This window comes from Salmo salar, chromosome ssa04 (genome assembly GCF_905237065.1).
Source record: "Salmo salar chromosome ssa04, Ssal_v3.1, whole genome shotgun sequence".
In the NCBI taxonomy this organism is placed as follows: domain Eukaryota; kingdom Metazoa; phylum Chordata; class Actinopteri; order Salmoniformes; family Salmonidae; genus Salmo; species Salmo salar.
In genome coordinates this window covers 34,286,986-34,305,834 of record NC_059445.1, presented here as the reverse complement: position 1 = coordinate 34,305,834, position 18,849 = coordinate 34,286,986, and positions in this window count along the sequence as shown.

The window sequence follows — 18,849 nt, the reverse complement described above, 5'->3', positions numbered from 1 at the left end:
GCAAAGAGAAATGACAGTCAAACATCATGACTTTAAGACATGAAGGTCAGACAATGTGAAAAAAATCACAGATTTTGAAAGTTTCTTCAAGTGCAGTCGCAAAAACCATCAAGCACTATGATGAAACTGTCCCTCATGAGGACCGCCACAGGAAGGGCAGACCCAGAATTGCTTCTGCTGCAGAGGATAAGTTTGAGTTAACTGCACCTCAGATTGCAGTCCAAATAAATGCAACACATATCAACATCAACTGTTCAGAGGAGACTGCGTGAATCAGGCCTTCATGGTCAAATTGCTGCAAAGAAACCACTACTAAAGGGCACCAATAAGAAGAAGAGACTTGCTTGGACCAAGAAATACGAGCAATGGACATTAGACCGGTGGAAATCTGTCCTTTGGTGTGATAAATCCATATTTGAGATTTTTGGTTCCAACCGCTATGTCTATGTGAGAAGCAGAGTAGGTGAACGGATGATCTCCGCATGTGTGGTTCCCACCATGAAGCATGGGGTTAGGAGGTGTGAGGGTGTGGGGGTGCTTTGCTGGTGACACTGTCAGTGATTTATTTAGAATTCAAGGCACACTTAACCAGCATGGCTACCACAGCATTATGCAACAATACGTCATCCCATCTGGTTTGTGCTTAGTGGGACTATCATTTGTTTTTCAACAGGACAATGACCCAAAACACACCTCTAGGCTGTCTAAGGGCTATTTGACCAAGAAGGAGAGTGATGTAGTGCTGCATCAGATGACCTGGCCTCCACAATCACCCGACCTCAACCCAATTGAGATGGTTTGTGATGAGTTGGACCGCTGACTGAAGAAAAAGCAGCCAACAAGAGCTCAGCATATGTGCGAACTCCTTCAAGACAGTTGGAAAAGCATTCCTCATGAAGCTGGTTGAGAGAATGAAAAGAGTGTGCAAAGCTGTCATTAAGACAAAGGGTGGCTACTTTGAAGAATATAAAATATATTTTTATTTGTTTAACACTTTTTTGGTTACTACATGATTCCTTCCATATGTGTTATTTCATAGTTTTGATGTCTTCACTATTATTCTACAATTTAGAACATAGTAAAAATAAAAAATAAACCTTGAATGAGAAGGTGTGTCCAATCTTTTGACTGGTACTGTGTATATAAAATACATAGTATTTTCCAATACGAAACACTCTGAAAGCCATGTAATTACGACCTTGGAAGGACATTCTATAGAGCAAGATAGGTGTGTCCATACTTTTGACTGGTACTGTATATATACATATACATAGTGGACCAAATTAATTTCCCAACCTTGGGATAATCATAGTTTTTTTTTACCTGGGTACTGAACTGTACCGTACAATACTGCTTCACTTTTTATGGTTCAGTTCTGTTCTGATTTGGCATTTAAAAATGAACAGATAGGTAGGTTCGAACGTCATTGCAGATAGCCTGGATATGGATACTCCATAACCAAAAGTATGTGGACACCTGCTCGTCGAAAATCTCATTTCAGAATCATGGGCATTAAAATGGAGTTGTTCCCTCCTTTGTTGCTATAACAGCCTCCACACTTCTGGGAAGGCTTTCCACTAGATGTTGGAACTTTGCTAAGGGGACTTGCTTCCATTTAGCCACAAGAGCATTAGTGAGGTCAGGCACTGATGTTGGGCGATTAGGCCTGGCTTTCAGTCAGCGTTTCAATTCATTCCAAAGGTGTTCGATGGGGTTGAGGTCAGGGCTCTGTGCAGGCCAGTCAAGTTCTTCCACACTGATCTCGACAAACAATTTATTTTTGGACCTCGCTTGTGCACAGAGACATTGTTATGCTGAAACAGGAAAGGGCCTTCCCCAAACTGTTGCCACAAAGTTGGAAGCACAGAATCGTCTATAATGTCATTCTGTGCTGTAGCGTTAAGATTTCCCTTCACTGGAACTAACAGGCCTAGCCTGAACCATGAAAAACAGCCCCACCAACATTTACAGTTGGCACTATGCATCCGGGCAGGTAGCGTTCTCCTGGCATCCGCCAAACCCAGATTCGTCCGTTGGACTGCCAGATGGTGAAGCGTGATTCATCACTCCACTGCTCCAGAGTCCAATGGTGGCAAGCTTTACACCACTCCAGCCGACCCATGGCATTGCACATGGTGATCTTAGGCTTGTGTGCGTCTGCTCGGCCATGGAAACCCATTTCATGAAGCTCCCGACGAACAGTTCTTGTGCTGGCGTTGCTTTCAGAGGCAGTTTGGAACTCCTTAGTGAGTGTTGCAAACAAGGATTGATGATTTTTACACGCTACATGCTTCAGCACTCCCATTCTGTGAGCTAATGTGGACTACCACCTCTTGGCTGAGCCGTTGTTGTACCTAGACGTTTCCACTTCACAATAACAGCACTTATAGTTGACTGGCAGCTCTAGCAGGGCAGAAATGTGTTAAAAGCCACTGTGCTCTTCAGTAAGGTCATTCTACTGCCAATGTTTGTCTATGGAGATTGCATGTCTGTGTGCTCAATTTTATAAACCTGTCAGTAACGGGTGTGGCTGAACTAGCCGAATCCACTAATTTGTAGGGGTGTCCACATACTTTTATATATATATATAGTGCACATCCAATGCTAGCATCAGTAATAGACACATTTTTATGGGAACATTGCACGAACATTTATGTGTGCAAAAATAAATAATTACACATTATGTCTTTTGCCGAGGCCCTGATTGGTGAACCACTGATCCACTCATTGCTCTTTGCCTGTTGGCAAGGTTTGGGATACTCACGCACACAGTGCTTTTAAAATTCAGTGCTTTCACCATACATATTTGACAGACATGATTACATTTGCATGTTCATTTATACAGTAATTCTTATTCAACATGTCCTCACCTGGGATTTGAACTCACAACATCTTAGTTCGCGGGACTCCGATCTTCCTGCTACGCAACCATGTCTTTGTCAGGTATCAGTTAATCTGACCATTCTCTCATTATTGATTTTATTTACTTATTTCAGCAATTGATGGGCTTTCTGTATAGTTGTCTAATGTTGGTGTGGCATGTTAATTAGCCTGTTTTAATGATACTCCTGTATCACTATGATCAATCAAATATTTTAACAGGGCTGAGATTTACTTCTGGACAGATTTTGTTCTGGACAGGGCCTAATAAGCACATACCCTGGGGATATTCCTTATTGTGACAGTGGTTAGGGTGTTTGTCATTGGTGCTGGTGGCCTGGGTGTGAGACTGGCTAGAGGAGTCACCCTACTCTCGCATTTTTAGCAATATATGTTAATGTCATTATTGCTGTTTGAATAGCATTTATCAGACATTTCAACTTTTCATATGGAAATTTCGTTAGAACACTTGGAAATAATATTTGTTTATTACCATAGTGTGCATAGATTTCTCCTATTTCATCCACTTCTAGAACTTTGGCTTTCAGCATTGTGCCTTTGTGAGTGACCTCCAGATGTTTTTTCAGGTTTGATGTGGTGTTTCTGGACAAAGAGATATTTTTTCTCATTTAACTCAAAATAATGGGAGCATTACCACAAGGAAAACGTTAAGCAGTGTAACAACACAGATGCCATCTTTCTTTGATTTTCGGCTTTACGATAGACTATTGGAAACAAGTTAGCCTACAGCAGGTATTCCCAAACTGGGGTACGTACGCGCAATGCCGTCGGGGGTACGCCAAATAAAAATGTGATTCACATTTAAAAAAAAAATCAAATACAAAACAAAAGTTATTTAAAAAAGAATAAAAAATTCTTCACATTTTCAAACAGTCCTTTATATTTTCTAACGGGCTATACATTTGGGTGAGTTTTTTTTCCTCCGCCTGGGTAGCCTCGTTTCACTGCCAAAAATAAAATGTAACAAACGTCTAGTGTTCAGCAAAAGAACAACACAATGTCAAACACAGGTAGCCTAGTTAAATAATTAACATCCAATCACATTAACAGTTACTCTTTCACAGGAATTCCACTAACAGTCCGTATGTAGCCAAACGTAGCTGCTGCTCATTCCGTTTGCTCGAAAATGGATAAATAGTTAAGAACAGTAAGGCCTGTGTCCATAGGGACACATACCAGCTCTACTGGTAGTACTGCAACTACCAGCAGTACTACACCTGCACCTGTCGACCACACAAGTTGTTCTGCTTCCACGAGAACATCCAATGCTAGCATCAGTAATTCTACATTTGTTGTTAACTCAGCTATTATGGACACTGACAGTTGTGAATCTGATGCAGCCGTAGAGCTACTGCCCCCTTACCCCGGAAAGCACCGAACAACAGACAGGGACGTTGGACCATCGAAGAGGCACAAATATGATGAGAACTACATTGATTTGGGGTTCACTTATATTGGGAATAGTGCCTTTCTGTCACAGGCGTCGAAATGAGTAGACCAAGGTGCAGCGTGTATAGTTTTAAACTTTTAATGAAGACACTTGAACCAAAACAAGAAAACGACCGACAACAGTTCCGTAAGGTACACTCTGACAAAACGGAAAACAACTACCCACAAAACCCAAAGGAAAAACAGGCTGCCTAAGTATGGCTTCCAATCAGAGACAACGAAAGACACCTGCCTCTGATTGGAAACCATACCTGGCCAAAACATAGAAAACAAAACATAGAAATAGAAATCTAGAAAAACCCCACATATTAACAGAAAACCCAAAACCACCCAAAACAACCACCTGTCACGCCCTGACCACTCTACTATGGCAAATGACCTCTTACAAAGGTCAGGACGTGACAGTACCCCCCCCCCCAAAGGTGCAGACTCCGGGCTGAGGAGCGTCGCTGGAGGCTCCGGGCTGAGGAGCGTCGCTGGAGGCTCCGGGCTGAGGAGCGTCGCTGGAGGCTCCGGACAGGGGACCGTCTCTGCAGGCTCCGTGCCATGGATCATCACTACTGGTTCCGTGCCATGGATCATCACTGGAGACTTTGTGCCATGGATCATTACTGGAGGCTTTGTGCCATGGATCATCCCTACAGGCTCCAGGCCATGGATCATCACTGGAAGCTTCGTGCCATGGATTATCATTACAGGCTCCGGGCCATGGATCATCACTGGAGGCTTCATGCCATGGATTATCACTACAGGCTCCGGGCCATGGATCATCACTGGAGGCTTCGTGCCATGGATTATCACTGGAGGCTTCGGACCATTGATTATCACTGGAGGCTTCCTACGGGGAGCTGGAACTGGTCTCACCAGACTGGGGAGACGCACAGGAGACTGGGTGCGCAGAGCATGCACAGGGCGTACTGGGCTATGGTGGCGCACTGGAGGGAGAGTGCATGGTGCAGGCACAGGACTTACTGGAATATGGTGGCGCACTGGAGGGAGAGTGAGCGGAGCAGGCACAGGGTATACTGGGCCTTGGAGGCGTACTGGAGGTCTGGTGCTGAGGGCTGGCACAACCCGTCCTGGCTCGATGTTGACTATAGCCCGGCAAGGGCAGGGAGCTGGAATAGGCCGCACTGGGTTGAGCTGGCGAACTGGGGGTACCGTGCGTAGAGCTGGCACAGGATAACCTGGGCCGAGGAGACGCACCGGAGACCAGGAACGCTGAGCTGGCGCACTCCTTCCTGGCTGAATGCCAACTCTAGCACGGCAACGGTGAGGAGCTTGCACCAAGCGCACCGGGCTGTGAGTGTGCATGGGCAACACCGTGCACACCACCGCATAACACGGTGCTTCTACAGTCACTCGCTCCCCACGGTAAGCACGGGGATTTGGCTCAGCTCTTAACCTCGCCTTAGCCAATCTATCCGTGTGCCCCCCCCCAAAAAAAATGTTTTGCCACTGCCTCTCGGCCTCCTGTTGCTTGCCTAGCCGTTCCTCCCAGTATCGCCGTTCCGCCTTCGCTGCCTCTATCTCCCATTGCGGACGGCGATACTCCCCAGGCCTTGTCCAGTGTCCTGCCACATCTAGGATCTCCTCCCAGGTCCACTCCTCTGAACCATACTGCTTGATCCTGCTCATCCTCCTGGAGAATGCACGCTGCTTGGTGTAACACTTTGGGCTTCGTGGGTGTGGAGTCAGGCGCAGGAAGCAGGAAAATGTTTGGTACAATATGTAATTTAATAAGTACTGAAAACCGAGGAAATATGTCCAAACAACTGGGCGAAACAATAACCCCGAAGTCCAAAATACATGTACCACAAAACATACAAAGTGACGACACGTAACAAACCCGCACACAGAACAGGTGGAGAGGCGGGCTTAAATAATAAAACTAATTACTAATGGAAAACAGGTGTAACTCATGGTCCCGTGTGGCTCAGTTGGTAGAGCATGGTGTTTGCAACACCAGGGTTGTGGGTTCGATTCCCACGGGGGACCAGTACGCAAAAAATATTTAAAGAAATGTATGCATTCACTACTATAAGTTGCTCTGGATAAGAGCATCTGCTAAATGATGTAAAATGTAAGACATAACTAACAGAAAAATGAAAAAGGGATTGATGGCAGCTAGTAGGCCGGTGATGACAAGCGCCAACCGAACAGGGAGAGGAACTGCCCTCGGCAGTAGTTGTGACAGTACCCCCCCACGCGTGGCTCCCGCAGCGTGCTGAGGTTGACGAGGCACAGGGTGATCTGGATGGAGGGGATGGAAATCAACTAACAATGATGGATCCAGTATGTCCCCCACTGGGACCCAGCACTTCTCCTCCAGACCGTACCCCTCCCAGTCCATGAGGTACTGCAGGCCCCCCACCTGGCGTCTTGAGTCCAGAATGGAGCGTACTGTATACGCCGGGCCCCCCTCGATGTCCAGAGGGGGCGGAGGGACCTCCGGCACCTCACCGTCTTGTAGGGGACCAGCTACCACCAGCCTGAGGAGAGACACATGAAACGAGGGGTTAATACGATAATAAGAAGGGAGTTTTAATCTATAACACACCTCGTTTATTCTCCTCAGGACTTTGAAGGGCCCTACACGCTGCGGATCCAGCTTGCGGAGGGGCAGGTTTCGGGTCGAGAGCCAGACCCTGTCTCCCGGTGCGAATATGGGAGCCTCACTGCGATGGCGGTCAGCGCTCCTCTTTTGCCTTTCTCCTGCACAGCTTCCTCCACAGCTTTCCAGGTGTCCTTGGAGCGCTGTACCCAATCCTCCACCGCAGGAGCCTCGGTCTGACTCTGATGCCATGGTGCCAGGACCGGCTGGTAGCCTAAGACACACTGGAAAGGCGACATGTTAGTGGATGAGTGGCGGAGTGAATTTTGCGCCACCTCAGCCCAGGGTAAATACCTCGACCACTCACCTGGCCGGTCCTGGCAGTACAACCGCAGAAACCTACCCACCTCCTGGTTCACTCTCTCCACCTGCCCATTGATCTTGGGGTGATAACCGGAGGTCAAGCTAACCGAGACCCCCAGACGCTCCATAAACGCCCTCCATACATGGGACGTGAACTGGGGACCCCGATCAGAGACGATGTCCTCCGGCACCCCGTAATGCCGGAAGACATGGGTGAATAGAGCCTCCGCAGTCTGTAGGGCCGTAGGGACACCGGGCAATGGGAGAAGACGGCAGGACTTAGAAAACCGATCCACAACTACCAGAACCGTGGTATTCCCTGAGACGGGGGAAGATCGGTAAGAAAGTCTGCCGACAGGTGAGACCACGGCCGTTGTGGAACGGGGAGGGGTTGTAACTTCCCTCTAGGAAGGTGCCTAGGAGCCTTGTTCTGGGCGCATACCGAACAAGAAGAGACATAAAACCTCATGTCCTTAGCCAAGGTGGGCCACCAGTACTTCCCCCTAAGGCCTTGCACTGTCCTCGCCACCCCAGGATGACCCGACGAAGGTAGTGTATGAGCCCTTCGAATCAATCGATCATGAACACCAAGCGGAACGTATTTACGACCGGTAGGACAATTTGAAGGCGCAGGCTCCATTTGCAACACCCGCTCAATGTCCGCGTCCACCTCCCATACTACTGGTGCTACCAGCTTAGAGGCTGGAAGGATGGGAGTAGGATCGATGGGCCTATCCTCAGCGTCATAGAGGCGGGACAGCGCGTCAGCCTTAGTGTTCATAGAGCCTGGTCTATATGACATCCTGAACTGAAATCGTGTGAAAAACATGGCCCACCTTGCCTGACGTAGATTCAGTCTCCGGGCTGCCCGGATATACTCCAGGTTCCAGTGGTCAGTCCAGATGAGAAAAGGGTGTCTAGCCCCCTCAAGCCAATGTCTCCACACAGTCAAAGCTTTAACCACAGCTAACAACTCACGGTCCCCCACATCATAGTTACGCTCCGCCGGACTGAGCTTCTTAGAAAAGAAAGCGCAGGGGCGGAGTTTCAGTGGCACACCCGAGCGCTGTGATAGAACGGCACCCACCCCAGCCTCGGATGCGTCCACTTCCACTATGAACGGCAAAGAGGGGTCCGGGTGCGACAACACGGGCGCATCAGTGAACAGCGCCTTCAACTGCTTGAAGGCTCTGTCCGCTTCAGCCGACCACCACAAACGCACCGGTCCCCCCTTCAAAAGTGAGGTAACGGGAGCCGCAACTTGGCCAAAACCCCGGATAAACCTCCGGTAGTAATTGGCAAAACCCAAAAACCGCTGCACCTCCTTCACCGTGGTGGGAGTCGGCCAATTACGCACGGCATTAACACGATCACACTCCATCACCATCCCTGAGGTGGAAATGCGATAACCCAGGAAGGAAATGGCTTTTTTGAAGAACTCACATTTCTCAGCCTTGACGTATAGATCATGCTTCAGCAGTCTACCAAGCACTTTGCGCACTAGAGACACATGCTCGGCGCGTGTGGAGGAGTATATAAGGATATCATCGATATACACAATCACTCCCTGCCTGTGCAGGTCCCTAAGAATCTCATCCACAAAAGATTGAAAGACGGCTGGAGCATTCTTCAACCCATACGGCATGACGAGGTACTCATAGTGGCCCGATGTGGTACTAAATGCGGTTTTCCACTCGTCTCCCGAATACGCACCAGATTATAAGCGCTCCTGAGATCCAGTTTCGTGAAAAAACGCACTCCGTTAAATGATTCCACTGCGGTAGCAATGAGAGGTAGCGGGTAACTGAACCCCACTGTGATAGAATTGAGACCTCTATAATCAATGCACGGACGCAAACCTCCCCCCTTTTTTAATGAAAAAGAAACTCGAGGAGACAGGTGAAATGGAGGGCTGAATGTACCCTTGCTCCAGAGCTTCCGTGACATATGTATCCATAGCCAACGTCTCTGTCACGTCCTGACCAGCAGAGGGCGTTTTGCTTAGTCTTGGTCAGGATGTGGCAGGGGGTTTGTGTTTGTTAAATGTTGGGTTGATGATTGGGACTTCCAATTGAAGGCAGGTGTGTATAGTTGCCTTTGATTGGAAGTCCTATATAGGTGTGTGTGTTTGTCTTTGGGGTTGTGGGGAATTGTTTTTGCACTGCGTTTTCGAGAGCCTGCAAAACTGTTGTAAATCGTGAGTACCGTTCATTGTTTTGTTTTCCCTGTGGATGCTTTTTTTCATTTACCAATTAAGAGAATGAGTGTCCACACTTCCGCTGCGCCTTGGTCCTTCTCTCTCCTGTATGACATTTTCAACGACGAGTACGACTTATTTTGTGACAGAATTCCCCACCAAACCAGGACCAAGCAGCGGAAGAAGGCTGGCGAGGACTGGGAGACACGACGGGTAAGGGAGACCGAGAGGCACCCCCAAGATTTTTTTAGGGGGGGGCACAAGGGCTGGTTGACGGGGCAAGACTGGAGTGCCAGTCAACAGTTACCAGAGCTGCCCGCCAGTCAACAGTCACCAGAGCTGCCCGCCAGTCAACAGTCACCAGAGCTGCCCGCCAGTCAACAGTCACCAGAGCTGCCCGCCAGTCAACAATCACCAGAGCTGCCCGCCAGTCAACAGTCACCAGAGCTGCCCGCCAGTCAACAGTCACCAGAGCTGCCCGCCAGTCATACGTCACCAGAGCTGCCCGCCAGTCATACGTCACCAGAGCCGCCCACTAGTCAGGAGCCGCCAGAGCCGCCCGCTAGTCAGAAGCCGCCAGAGTGGCCAGACTGCCCGGAACTGCCAGAGTGGCCAGACTGCCCGGAACTGCCAGAGTGGCCAGACTCCTCGGAACTGCCAGAGTGGCCAGACTGCCCGGAACTGCCAGAGTGGCCAGACTGCCCGGAACTGCCAGAGTGGCCAGACTGCCCGGAACTGCCAGAGTAGCCAGACTGCCCGGAACTACCAGAGTGGCCAGACTGCCCGGAACTGCCAGAGTGGACAGACTGCCCGGAACTGACAGAGTGGCCAGACTGCCCGGAACTGCCAGAGTGGCCAGACTGCCCGGAACTGCCAGATGGGCCAGACTGCCCGGAACTGCCAGAGTGGCCAGACTGCCCGGAACTGCCAGAGTGGCCAGACTGCCCGGAACTGCCAGAGTGGCCAGACTGCCCGGAGCTGCCAGAGTGGCCAGACTGCCCTGAGCTGCCAGAGTGGCCAGACTGCCCCGAATTGCCAGAGTGGCCCGCCTGTTCGGGGCTGCCAGAGTGCCCTGCCTGTCAGGAGCTGCCAGAGTGGCCCGTCAGTCAGGATCAGCCCGAGGGGCCCTCCTGTCCTCCGGTCCAGACCGAGGGGCCCTCCTGTCCTCCGGCCCAGCCCGAGGGGCCCTCCTGTCCTCCGGCCCAGCCCGAGGGGCCCTCCTGTCCTCCGGCCCAGCCCGAGTGGCCCTCCTGTCCTCCGGCCCAGCCCGAGTGGCACGTCTGCCCGGCGCAGCTAGCGGCGCCACCAAAGTGGGCGACGCCAAAGGGGGAACGAGGTCCACGTCCTGCACCTGAGCCACCTCCAGGATAGGTGGGTTGGGGAGGGAGGGTGTAGCACAGTGCCGTCGGTGACGGCAGCCACCCTCCCTTCCCTCCCTTATGGTTTAGGGGTTATTGTTTGTTGGTTTTGTTGGGGTATTGGGGATTTTCTTGTGTTTTTTCTTTTTTAAGGTGCATCCCGGAGTCTGCACCTTGAGGGGGGGGGGTACTGTCACGTCCTGACCAGCAGAGGGCGTTTTGCTTAGTCTTGGTCAGGATGTGGCAGGGGGTTTGTGTTTGTTAAATGTTGGGTTGATGATTGGGACTTCCAATTGAAGGCAGGTGTGTATAGTTGCCTTTGATTGGAAGTCCTATATAGGTGTGTGTGTTTGTCTTTGGGGTTGTGGGGAATTGTTTTTGCACTGCGTTTTCGAGAGCCTGCAAAACTGTTGTAAATCGTGAGTACCGTTCATTGTTTTGTTTTCCCTGTGGATGCTTTTTTTCATTTACCAATTAAGAGAATGAGTGTCCACACTTCCGCTGCGCCTTGGTCCTTCTCTCTCCTGTATGACATTTTCAACGACGAGTATGACTTATTTTGTGACAGTCTCCTCCTGGGACAATGGGTACACGTGACTCTTACGAAGCGCAGCGTTATCCTGGAGGTCTATCGCACAATCCCCCGGTCGATGAGGTGGTAATTTAGTCGCCTTCTTTTTACAGAAGGCGAGAGCCAAATCGGCATACTCAGGGGGAATGCGCACAGTGGAAACCTGGTCTGAACTCTCCACCGACTTGGCACTGATGGAAACACCTAGACATCTACCTGAACACTCCTCTGACCATCCCTGGAGAATCCCCTGTTTCCACAAAATCTTAGGATTGTGACTAGCTAACCAGGGCACCCCCAGCACCACTGGAAACGCAGGTGAGTCGATAATAAAGAAACTAATTTGTTCCTTATGATTCCCCTGCGTTACCATGTCCAGTGGCACTGTGGTCTCCCTGATTAGCCCTGACCCTAATGGTCGGCTATCTAAGGAGTGTACGGGGAAAGGGGAATCTAACGGTACCAGTGGAATTCCCAAGGTAAGGGCTAGTCCGCTATCCATAAAGTTCCCAGCTGCGCCTGAATCGACTAGCGCCTTATGCTGGGAAAAGGGAGCAAAATCAAGGAAAAAAATTAAGACAAACACGTGACCAACAGAGGATTCTGGGTGAGTGTGGTGCTGACTCACCTGGGATGAACGAGGAGTCTTCTGCCTGCCCTCTCGACTCCCAGAGGGACCCCACCCCAGCACCGGTCGGCCGTGTGTCCTCGTCGACCACAATTGGCGCAGGTGGGGCGCCCTCCTCCGGTTCCCCTTGATGCAGTTCCCCCGAGCTCCATAGGAATGGGTGCAGGCAGGCTAGGAGCTGGAACTGACAGGACCCTCTCTGAACGCCCGCTGGCAGCCAGCAGATTGTCCAGTCGTATAGACATGTCGATCAGTTCATCTAGGGAGAGTGTAGTGTCCCGACACGCTAGCTCCCTGCGGACGTCCTCCCTGAGGCTACACCGGTAGTGATCTATTAGGGCCCTGTCATTCTACCCAGCTCCAGCCGCCAAAGTCCGGAATTCTAGGGCACAATCTTGCGTGCTCCTCATCTCCTGCCTAAGGTGAAACAGTCGTTCACCCGCCACTCTTCCTTCCGGGGAATGATCGAAGACGGCCCTGAAACGGCGGGTGAACTCAGGGTAGTTGTTTCGTGCGGAATCGGGTCCATTCCATACAGCGTTGGCCCACTCCAATGCTCGGCTCGTTAAGCACGTTAAGCCGGAGATGAGGAGGCTCACGCTCTCCTCCCCCGAGGAAGTCGGCCTCACGGTCGCCAGGTATAATTCAAGTTGTAATAGGAATCCCTGGCACCTTGCCGCTGCTCCATCATACTCCCTCGGAGGCGTAAAACGTAGTGCCCCAGATCCAGACAGGGAAGGGAGTGGAGGAGGTGAGCTCGTCGGGTGAACCGGAGGAGACCACTCCTCTCCCATCGATCCATTCTCTCCATCATCTGGAGGACCCGTTCCTCCATCGATGGTAGAGGAGTGGTGGCTGCTTCTGCTGACTCCATTTCTATGGTGCGGGCTTCTGTAACACTTTGGGCTTCGTGGGTGTGGAGTCAGGCGCAGGAAACAGGAAAATGTTTGGTACAATATGTAATTTAATAAGTACTGAAAACCGAGGAAATATGTCCAAACACAACAGGGCGAAACAATAACCCCGAAGTCCAAAATACATGTACCACAAAACATTCAAAGTGACGACACGTAACAAGCCCGCACACAGAACAGGTGGAGAGGCGGGCTTAAATAATAAAACTAATTACTAATGGAAAACAGGTGTAACTCATAAAGACATAACTAACAGAAAACGAAAAAGGGATCGATGGCAGCTAGTAGGCCGGTGACGACGACCGCCGAGCGCCACCCAAACAGGGAGAGGAACCGCCCTCGGCAGTAGTCGTGACACTTGGTCCGTTGGTGGTGAGTAGTTCTGTCACAGGCGTCGAAATGAGTAGACCAAGGCGCAGCGTGTATAGTGCTCATTTTTAAACTTTTAATGAAGACACTTGAACCGAAACAATAAAACGACCGACAACAGTTCCGTAAGGTACACTCTGACAAAACGGAAAACAACTACCCACAAAACCCAAAGGAAAAACAGGCTGCCTAAGTATGGCTTCCAATCAGAGACAACGAAAGACACCTGCCTCTGATTGGAAACCATACCCAGCCAAAACAAAGAAAACAAAACATAGAAATAGAAATCTAGAAAAACCCCACATATAAACAGAAAACCCAAAACCACCCAAAACAACCAAGTGTCACGCCCTGACCACTCTACTATGGCAAATGACCTCTTACAAGGGTCAGGACGTGACACTTTCCTAAGCCACAGTGTGTTATATGTGCAAAATAACTATCTCAAAACTCATTGAAATCTTCACTCTTGTGCAGACATTTAGAAACAAAACATGCCAATTAGAAAAATAAGCCACAGGAGTTTTTTGAGCGCGAATTAAGATGACTTTTGAGTAGTAAGACGTATAAAAGCAACAGATTCCATTAACTTACATCTAGACGTTCCGCTAGCGAAACACCTGCTCCAATATCCAATGATAGGCGTGGTGCGAATTACAAATTCCTCAAAAATACAAAAACTTCAATTTTTCAAACATATGACTATTTCACAGCATTTTAAAGACAAGACTCTCCTTTATCTAACCACACTGTCCGATTTCAAAAAGGCTTTACAGCGAAAGCAAAACATTAGATTATGTCAGCAGAGTACCAAGCCAGAAATAATCAGACACCCATTTTTCAAGCTAGCATATAATGTCACAAAAACCCAGAAGACAGCTAAATGCAGCACTAACCTTTGATGATCTTCATCTGATGACAAACCTAGGACATTATGTTATACAATACATGCATGTTTTGTTCAATCAAGTTCATATTTATATCAAAAAACAGCTTTTTACATTAGCATGTGACGTTCAGAACTAGCATACCCCCTGCAAACTTCCGGAGAATTTGCTAACAATTTACTAAATTACTCACGATAAACGTTCACAAAAAACATAACAATTATTTTAAGAATTATAGATACAGAACTCCTCTATGCACTCGATATGTCCGATTTTAAAATAGCTTTTTGGTGAAAGCACATTTTGCAATATTCTAAGTACATAGCCCAGCCATCACGGGCTAGCTATTTAGACACCCGGCAAGTTTAGCCTTCACCAAAATCAGATTTACTATAAAAGTTTGATTACCTTTTGTTGTCTTCGTCAGAATGCACTCCCAGGACTGCTACTTCAATAACAAATGTTGGTTTGGTCCAAAATAATCCATCGTTATATCCGAATAGCGGCGTTTTGTTCGTGCGTCCCAGACACTATCCGAAATGGTAAATCAGGGTCGCACGCATGGCGCATTTCGTGACAAAAAAATTCTAAATATTCTATTACCGTACTTCGAAGCATGTCAACCGCTGTTTAAAATCAATTTTTATGCAATTTATCTCGTAAAAAAGCGATAATATTCCGACCGGGAATCTCCTTTTCGGCAAACAGAGGAAAAATCACATAGACGGGGCCAGGGCACATAGACGGGGCCAGGGCACGCGTCTAACCCCACAGTCCCTTGATCGGCCACTTGAGAAAGGCGATAATGTGTTTCAGCCTGGGGCTGGGATGACGACATTCAGGTTTTTCCCGGGCTCTGAGCGCCCATGGAAGACGTAGGAAGTGTCACGTTAGAGCAGAGATCCTTTGTAAAAGATAGAGATGGCAAAGAAGTTCAAGAAATGGTCAGACAGGCCACTTCCTGTAAAGGAATCTCTCAGGTTTTGACCTGCCATTTGAGTTCTGTTATACTCACAGACACCATTCAAACAGTTTTAGAAACTTTGGAGTGTTTTCTATCCAAAGCCAATAATTATATGCATATTCTAGTTACTGGGCAGGAGTAGTAACCAGATTAAATCGGGTACGTTTTTTTATCCAGCCGTGAAAATACTGCCCCCTAGCCATAACAGGTTAATAAGAAGGGGCTAGAAGAGTCTTATATGGTGAGCTACCGAGTGGCTAGGACAGGCAAGCCCCATACTATTGTGGAGGACTTAATTCTTCCTGCTGCCGCAGATATGGCTGGGACAATCCTGGGGGAAAAGGCCAAAAAACTATACAGAAAATGCCTTCATCAAACAACACTGTTTCACGACACAACGGTGACATGGCAGGAGATGTTTTGAAACAATTACTGCTTCGCAAGCCTGGCACAGCTCCTGGTATAAGTCCGTTACGTTTATGGGGGTTTAATTAAGGAAGACATCCTCTTCTGCAAACCACTGGAAACCAGGACAACAGGAGAGGATATTTTTAAAGTACTGGACAGCTTTGTGACATTAATTGGACTTTGGTGGTCAAGATGTGTTGTTGTCTGTACTGATGGTGCAAAAGCCATGACAGGGAGACATAGTGGAGTGGTAACGCACGTGCAAGCAGTTGCTCCCGACTCCATTTGGGTACACTGCAGCATCCACCGAGAGGCTCTTGCTGCCAAAGGAATGCCTGACAGCTTGAAAGACGTTTTGGACACTACAGTGAAAATGGTGAATAACTTTGTTAAAGCAAGGCCCCTGAACTCTCGTGTATTTTCTGCACTATACAATGATACAGAGTAACACTTTTACAACACAAAAGTGCGCTGGTTATCAAGGGGCAAAGTATTGACACTTTTTTTTAAATTGAGAGACGAGATTGAAGTTTTCTTTACTGACCATCATTTTCACTAGTTTGACCACTTGCATGATGACAAGTTTCTCACACGACTGGCCTATCTGGGTGATGTTTTTTCTCACCTGAATGATCTGAATCTAGGATTACAGGGACTTTCCGCAACTATATTCAATGTGTGGGACAAAATTGAGGCTATGATTAAGAAGTTGGAGCTCTTCTCTGTATGCATTAACAAGGACAACACAAAGGTCTTTCCATCATTGTATGATTTTTTTGTGTGCAAATGAACTCAAGCTTACGGACAATGTCAAATGTGATATAGCAAAGCACCTGAGTGAGTTGGCTGCTCAATTACGCAGGTACTATCCCGTAACGGATGACACAAACATCTGGATTCATTATCCCTTTCATGCCCTGCCTCCAGTCCACGTAACGATATCTGAACAAGAGAGCCTCGTCGAAATTGCGACAGGCGGCTCTGTGAATTTTTTTTTTAATAAGGAACCACTGCCAGAATTCTGGATTGGGCTGCACTCAGAATATCCTGTCTTGGAAAATCGCGCTGTTAATACACTGATGCCCTTTGCAAGCGCGTATCTATGTGAGAGTGGATTCTCGGCCTTCACTAGCATAAAAACTAAATACAGGCACAGAGTGTGTGTGGAAAATGATTTAAGACTGAGACTTTCTCCAATACAACCCAACATTGCAGAGTTATGTGTATCCTTTCAAGCACACCCTTCTCATTAACCTGTGGTGAGTTATTCACAATTTTTGATTAACAAATAACGTTTTATATCTAAGATGGCTAAATAAAGAGCAAAATTATTGATTATTATTATATCATTATTTGTGCCCTGGTCCTATAAGATCTCTTTGTCACCTCCCGTGAGCCGGATTATAACAAAAACTCACACTCAATCTTATGTTTAATAAATGTATCATATAGTGTGTGTGCGGCAGGCTTCCAATGATGGCAAAAAATAACATTTGAGAGTACGCTGACCCTGGTGCTAAAGGGGGTACGCAGCTGTAGGTTGAATGTTTGAAGGGGTACAGGATTGTGAAAAGTTTGGGAACTGCTGGCCTACAGCATGAATTAAGACTTAGAAAATATATAACACGCCGGTAAAGATATGCTTCTGAAAGTACAGAGGTCCTTTAAAAGTTGCGGCGCACTGCGGCACAGCTCGCGGGGTGCCGAGGAATTCTATGGCACGCTATTTAAGTGTCAGCCATTGTTGCCAGAATGACTCAATTTACCACAATCTGCCACCATTTACCACAAACGGTTGTGGCATAAGCTCAAAACTTTTAAAGGAAGAACCACTGTAATATATGGGTTACTTGCAAAAGTAACTGTAATAATATTACAATATTTGAAGACAGTAACTCGTTATATTACTATGTTACTCATGAAATGTATAAAACTGTAAGTAATATATTAATTATCATTATTTAACAATTTGTCTATTTTTCCACAATAAACTTGGAACATTGTTTTGTGTATTGTTTTGGTATAACTGGCATCATCATTGCTTAAATGGCAAATGTAATAATGTACAGACATGCTACTGTAAATATACAAATTTCTGATCAAATGCACAGCATCATATAATGCAAGATGCATCATTCCACTTTTATTTCTGTATTTTGAAAGTTATATGTCTTAAAAACTTGATTGCTGACATGCAAAACGTTTTGGGACTATATCAACCATGGACTAATGAAACAACTACCAAAATATCGTTTTGGGTGGAGTTTTCCTTTAATTAAGGGAATGTTCTCCTAACTTTAACACCAAAACATGCTAAAAAGGTTCTCAGAAGGTTTTTCTAACATAGATAGAATGTTCACCTAACTAACAGAAAACTAGACACTCAAACATTAGGGGAACATTACGGGTAACATTGCAAAAAATTTCTATCTCCCTGGGTAGGCAACGATTCAGACCAGAGCATGAACAGGCAAAATAGTTATCTTAAATTATTACATACTGTAATGACCTCAATAGATTATGAATAAAAGAATGTCCAGAACAGTGGATCGCATTCTCGAATCAAACGGTTTATTATGCAACTCGAACAGGCTATAATAAATCACTATACACAAATCACAAATGACCAACTCTGAGAGCCATCTCACTGATCCAGGATGGAAAGATAGAACAATGACCGGCATGGCAATATAACCAAACTTGTGTCTATCCCCCTGTCCAGCCCCCCGCAGTTGCACCAACCACAAGGACGCCTGGCTGTCACGCGTGCTGTCTTCGAATTCCCTGTCATAAATCAGCCAAGGCGCAGCGTGCCGGTAGTTCCACATATTTTATTAGTGAACCCGAACAAAACAAGAACAGGTGAAACTGAAACAAACGTGGCGTTCTGGGGCAGCATAAACACAGCTGCACAAAAACAAGATCCCACGAAAACACAGGGAAAAACAGGCTACCTAAGTATGGCTTCCAATCAGAGACAACGAATGACAGCTGCCTCTGATTGGAAACCATACCCAGCCAAGACATAGAACACAAAAACATAGAATGCCCACCCACCTATCACACCCTGGCCTAGCTAAACAGAGAAAACACAGCTCTCCTAGGTCAGAGCGTGACACTGGCACGAAACATTCCAGGTATTCTTTTGATTGGCAGACAGCAGGGGTCTGGGTTGCTGGACCCTGCGAAACCTTGAGTAACTCGTAAATGTGCCCTGATAACCACACAACAACAGAATGTAGGGGGTTGTCCCTCTGGGGCACAGGGGGTGGAGGCAGGGACATGG